Source organism: Heliangelus exortis, chromosome 6 (assembly GCF_036169615.1).
Source record: "Heliangelus exortis chromosome 6, bHelExo1.hap1, whole genome shotgun sequence".
NCBI classification, from domain to species: Eukaryota; Metazoa; Chordata; class Aves; order Apodiformes; family Trochilidae; genus Heliangelus; species Heliangelus exortis.
In genome coordinates, this window is record NC_092427.1 from 31,819,721 (window position 1) to 31,825,812 (window position 6,092).

Sequence of the window (6,092 nt, forward strand, 5' to 3'; positions counted from 1 at the left end):
ACCTCCGGGCGGCTGGAGCGCGGAGCAGAGGCTGCTTCGGAGAAGGAGGAGGAGGGACGGGGCTGCGAAAGCATCTGCCTCCGACAGGGAAACCGGAGCCCGGGGGGACGGACAGGGCGGGCCGGGAGGGGGGACTCCTGGGTGCCAAGCTCGGCTGCCGGCGCGCAGACACGGCCACGGCCACGGCGTGGGCACGGGCACGGGCACGGACACGGACACCCTCTGAGAGGGGGACAGTGGCTGCAACCTGCCCGGCTCCACATCCTGCTGCCGCGCTCGGACACACATCCCATTAGCAGGATCTGGCTGGCACAGCCCTGTCCCCCGCAGCCCTGAGAACCTGGCGCAGCCCTGCCTGGCATGGCCCTAGAATAGCCCAGCTCAGCCCTGCAGCCCTTGCAGGAGTCTGCCTGGTACAGCCCTGCCTGTCTCCTCTAGGTGTCCTGGCATGGCCCTGCCAAACCTGACCTGGCCTCGAGGTCCCCCCCCTCCCAGTACCTGTCTGTTGGTCTCCTGCCTGTCCCTGACATCCCTCATATGGCCCTGGCCAAACCTGGTGCCCCTGCATTGCCCCTCAGCACAGCTCTGCCTGGTCCCTGGACCTGTACTGGTCTATTTGGCACAAACCTGGCTCCTGTCCTGCCTGGGGACACTGGAGGTAGGATACCACCTAGCATCTACCAACACTTGGCTCTGCCTCCTTTGGAGAGACATCCCTGGGGCAAGGGGAGAAGAAGGTGGGTGAAAGGAACAAGCCTCAGGAGCAAAGAGATAAGAAGAAGAGTGCAGGGAGGGCTGATTTGTTTATGGTCATTTCATCTCAGGTGCAGCTGGGACCCAGGAGGGAGGCATCCCTCAGCACCAGATCACAGCAGGCAAAAAGAAGCTGAGGGGCCTGGGAAGTAATGGGGAGGACACAGCAGGGCTGAGAGGCTGAGGACAGGAGGAGCTGGTGCCCAAAGGCTGCCACTCCTATTTTCTCCCTACTATGCATCCTCTGGAGTGGTTACCCAGGGCTCAGGCCAGGGCCCTGGGTCTCTGCTTCTTCTTGCACCATCCATGATTCACAGCAGAGCTTGAGAATGCAGCTCACAGCCCAGGAGCATCGAGGCCACAAATCCTAGGGCTGCGTTGGAGGGCCCTGATCCACTCCTGCAGCCACCTCCACTGCACACTCAGCCAGATCACCGTGTTACCCTGAAGGAAATAGGGAGTCTGCTGCCAGTCATGGGCAAAGAAAAGCACCTTTGCTGCTGGTGAGCTCACCCTTCCCTCCAGCAGTGATTTAGGCTCTGTCCCTATTCCTGAGAGGTTACCACCCCCCTAACCCCTTGCCCACCATCCAGGCCCTAGTCCTGCCCTTGTCCCCATCACCAGCAGCTGCTCCCCTTCACCTGGGCATATTCACTCCCCGGCAGCAGTGTTTGGTGGTGAATGACTCAGGTTTTATCTGTGGCTTGGCACGGTTTTCCTCTCCCTCTTGGGTGCAGGAGGTAAGACTCCCATCACCTCCAGAGTTTTCCCACCTGCTTCTTCCCTGCCCTCCCACACAAGGATTGGACTCTCAGTCTGCACCCTTGTGTCGTGACCAGGACTGAGTTGTCCTGGTCCCAGCACCCAGCACAGGTACATGGTGACTTTCCCTGAGCTGGGCACTGTGTCTGGGCTGCTACATCATGCCTGGTCACCAGTGTGTTTTGCTTTCACCAAAAGTTTCCATGCTACCTGCCCCATGGGACATCTATTGCTTCAAATCTAGGGGAGAAGTCAACAACAGGCAGCTCTTGGGGAGAGGACTTCCCTGCTAATGCCAGGGTCCAGCTGACACTGTGCCCAGGGCCCCAGTCCCTGCAAGCAGAGCTCTGCAATGTCTCACTGCAACGTACGGCTCATCTGCTGGCGTGTTGAAAGTGCCTGTTGTCCCCCCGCCCCGAGCACCCGGCCTCCTCGCAAAGACAGCGAGGGGCAGGTGAGAAGCCTTTATCTGATTTCCTAAGGGCAGAAAAATCCCTTTGATTTTGCCCCGAAGAGGGGAGCGGGAGGAGGGGGAGCCCTGTCCCGGTGAGCAGGTGCGTCTGGCGCACAGCAGCTTGCCTTATCATGTCTCAGCCCCGTGCAAGGCTGGAGGGGGCTGGGGGGGGTCAGGATGTCCTCAGTACTTATGTGGGAACACCACCTGGGGCCTGTGGCAAGCCCCCCCGGGAAGGGCTGGTGGGGTGGGATGGGTAAAGGTGGGCTCTTTGCCTTCTGCTTGCAACAGGGGTGCTGGGAATAGGGGGATGCCCCAGGGTTCACCCCTTTCTTCCAGCTCTTCTCCCACTTGCAAAAAATCCCACCTTTAGCAGGGAAGAAACAGAGGCACAGACATGCTGAGATCTCTTTAAGCACCAGGAGGGTAACAGCCTGCTCCTCCAGCCCCAGGAGTTTGCTCACCCCTGCTTCTGCAACAAGACCCCAAGAGTCACATTCTTCGGGGGACAAGCCCATGTTGGTGACACTAAACCAGGGCTGCAGGTGACAGGAATGGCACCTCCACCCTGAAGCAGCCTTCTCCACTGTGGCTGATCCTTTGTCTCTGCCTTCCCTTGCCTCTCGTAGCTCACTGCCCACTCCCCCCCCCCTTCAGCTTTTGTGTTATTACAAATTATAAAACAATTTTTTCCTGCCGTCCTGCATTCTTCTGCCTCCTGCAAGAATTTTAATGTATTTATTTTTGCTATCAGGGGAAAGCGCCACGTTCCTCGGCCACCCCTGGGCAGCCCCAGCCCCACTTGGCCACTGATGGAAATTAATGATGGGGGATGCAGGGGGAGAGCAGGCACGCCTGCACCCCTGCAGTGGGAGAGGCAGAGGAGTGGGTGTCCCCCCAGCAAAGTCTTAGTGCAGAGGATGGAGAGCAGGGCTGGTGCCCAGGAAATAGTGCTGGTAATGGGCTGGGGAGCTGACATATCTGTTGGGTGGCTGGACAGGGCAAAGGGGCACTTTGGGGTCCAGCTGCAGGGTGCTGTGTTGGAGAACCACATCCTTGTGTAGCAGCATGGCTTTAGTTTTCCTCTGGGGAAGAAAGGCCTCACCCAGACACCAACCCACCCTGCCCCGTATGACAGCATTCCCACTAGTCATCTGGTCCTGGGATGTGCCCCATTCTGTTCAGGAACACAGTCCCCTCACTAACAGCCCTCTTGGCCATAAGCTAATGCCCTGGTGCTGTGCTGATCTCCAGATCTTGCCCTCCACCACACAGCCCCAAGGACAAGGATGGGGGTCCCCTGCTCCCCCCACCCGCCTGCCCTGCAGCCACAAGAAGGGGGGGCTCTGGCCTCTGGGAGGGAGTGAACGGGGGGAGGAAGGAATGGGCCTTTCCTGCTGTGGGGAAAGTGTGGCCATTTCCAACCCAAACACCCCAGCGCTCAGCAGCCGCATACTTTCCCAGCGTCCCTCCCCTCCTTTATTCCCGAGGACATTGGCAATCAAACCCAGGTTGGCCCCATCTCCTGCTCCTGCAGTGAGGTCATCGAGCTGTGTTTGTGACATCCCGGTGTCTCCATGGCAGCGCGCTGTGATGTCATAAGCCCAGGGTTGCGACCTCACAGCAGGAGGAGAATGATCTTATTAAAACAACATGGTCCCCATCTGCGGCCGCTCGCATCCAGGGGACTCCAGCACAGGGTAACAGCCAGAAGGAGGGGCTGGTGGCAGCTGCAGGGATGATGGGCACAGAGTCCTCCTTGAGGTCATGTCACCAGTGGAAGCTGGTGGTGACAAAGGGCACGATCCAGTGCCCAAAGCAGAGGGCAGCCCCTGGGGCTGAAGTCCCTGATGAATGCAAAGACACAAATTCTATGACACTGGAGTGACAGGGAATTTGGGGGCAGCTGTGCCAGAGCTCATTACTTGGGGGTCCTCCAGGCTCTGCCCACCTCCAGGGCTGAGCGTCTGGGGCCTTATCGAGGCACAGAGCCCTTTCATGTCAGGCCGGCGGGTGGCGAGAGGAGCTGATGAGGACCTGTCCCCAGATCAGAGCCGCCCGGCGCTGACAGCAACCGCAGGGCCTGTTCTTAAATTAGACAGGTCCCCTGCCTCCCCCCAGCTGGTGCTCCCAGCCCCCGCCCCATGGCCGGACACAGCACAGGACACCCCTGCCTGTGGTGCCCTGTGTGGCCAGTGTGTCCCATGCACACACATGCACACAGGCATGGACCTACACCATATCCCTGAGGAGAGCTGTTCAGTGGCTGAGAATCACTTGGGCAATGGCAAGCTGGTGATGGATGGATGGATGGATGGATGGATGGATGGATGGATGGATGGATGGAGAGGTGAATGGGAGAATGGACAAGTAGGTGTGGGGATGGCTGAGAAGAGTGATGCACGCATATGTTGATGGATGGATGGATGAGTGTGCAGGCAGCTCAGTAGATTGATGGAGAGACGGCTATGAGATGGATGCATGCAAGTGTGGATGGATGGATGGATGGATGGATGGATGGATGGATGGATGTCCCTAGTACTCCTTATTTCGTCCCTGTGGCTAAGGATATTGTTGCTCTTTCCCAGCAATCTCAATTTCATGCAGCAACAGAAAAAGCCCAGCTCTGTCCTGAAAGAGAAGAGAACATCCACATCCCAAGGGGAGAAAATTTGCCTTTTAGTCTGTGCAAAAGCTTGAGGGCCTGACCTTGTGTCTCTGGAGCCGTTCACCCTTGCTGATAACACAGGATCTGCTTTCCACTGCCCAGAGAGGAAACTGAGACTAGGGGGGACCATCTTGCAGTGCAGTGAACCTAAAACCATCCCTCTATGGGGCAGGCATGGCACTGTGGTCAGCCCTGCTTCCCCCAGCTCCCCGTATGTCCATTTGTCCAGCCATGGGAAGAACACGCATTGCTTGGGCTGGGAGTAATGCCACTGGGAGGGGGTGTCCTTGGGCCCCTGCAGGCTGTAAACATGATGTCATGTGGCAGTGTACACAGCCCGCTCTGTGCACGGGTCCCCAAATGCACTTCACAAGTCCTGCGTGGGAGGCATCGACCGTGGCTCACAGCCAAGGGAACTGGAGTAGGGAGATAAATTAGGCTTGCTTTGGGCTAGAGCAAACAGCCTTTTGCAGGAGGAGTAAGGAACAGAGAGAGTGGCTGGAGGGGGGGCATCGCCCCACCTCAGAGGTCTTGGAAGGGAGCAGAGGTGATGGGGAATGCCCCAGCAAAGCCTGCTGCTGCTCACACTGGTCCCAGGTCGGCTCCTTTTGCACCTACTTGACTTAGAATAACTCGTTAGGCACTTGAAGTCAGTAATCAGCCAGGACCACTTGAGAGTAGCCCGAGGCTGCCTCCCGTCTCCCATGATAACAGGCCGCCAGCACCGGACTGATTCTGGCATCCTGCTCCCGCATCCTTGGGGAACAGTTCCAACCCTCCAGGATCCCACAGGGCATAAACCCGAGGAAGTCCAGAGCAGAGCATGATGCTGAGTGCTGAGCCCTGCACGGTGTGTGTGGAAGGGCCATCATCCTAATTAATTTACCTCTTGTTTCAAAAGCTTTGTGCTGTCTCCAAGCCCCGGCCCAGAACCAAAGGGTCAGACAGAGGGAAACAAGGGGATGGGGACCCTTGGGAGAGGGATAAGAGGGTCCCACTTGAACCCTCCATGTGGGAGAAGAGGAGCTGTCTCCAGGCCTGGGATCTGTCTCCTTGCATATGGATCTCCTTGTGTCTCCCCTGTGCAGACCCACTGCCCCAGCATGGCTCATGACTCAGGCAGTGACAGTGCAGTGACACACAGCTGGTGTGATGAGCCATTTCCAGTTAAATACAGTGGGATATTTACTGTCCCTGAGACCCTGGGCTCACCCTTCTCACAGCCTGGGCTTTCCTGGGGGTGAGTCAGGGGATGCCCTCCCTAGGGACACTCCGTTTCTCTAGCCCCCAGCTGTGGGAGATCAAATAGGGCTTACTGCATGCAGCTCTGGGAAAAGTTTCAGCTTCTGGGTGACACTCCACAAGTCATGTAAAGAAGCTTTCACTCCGTCTCGGTGGCCAGGGCCCCTCCTGAGCAACGTGTGGTGGATGGGCTGGGGGGCAGAGCAGCAGCAG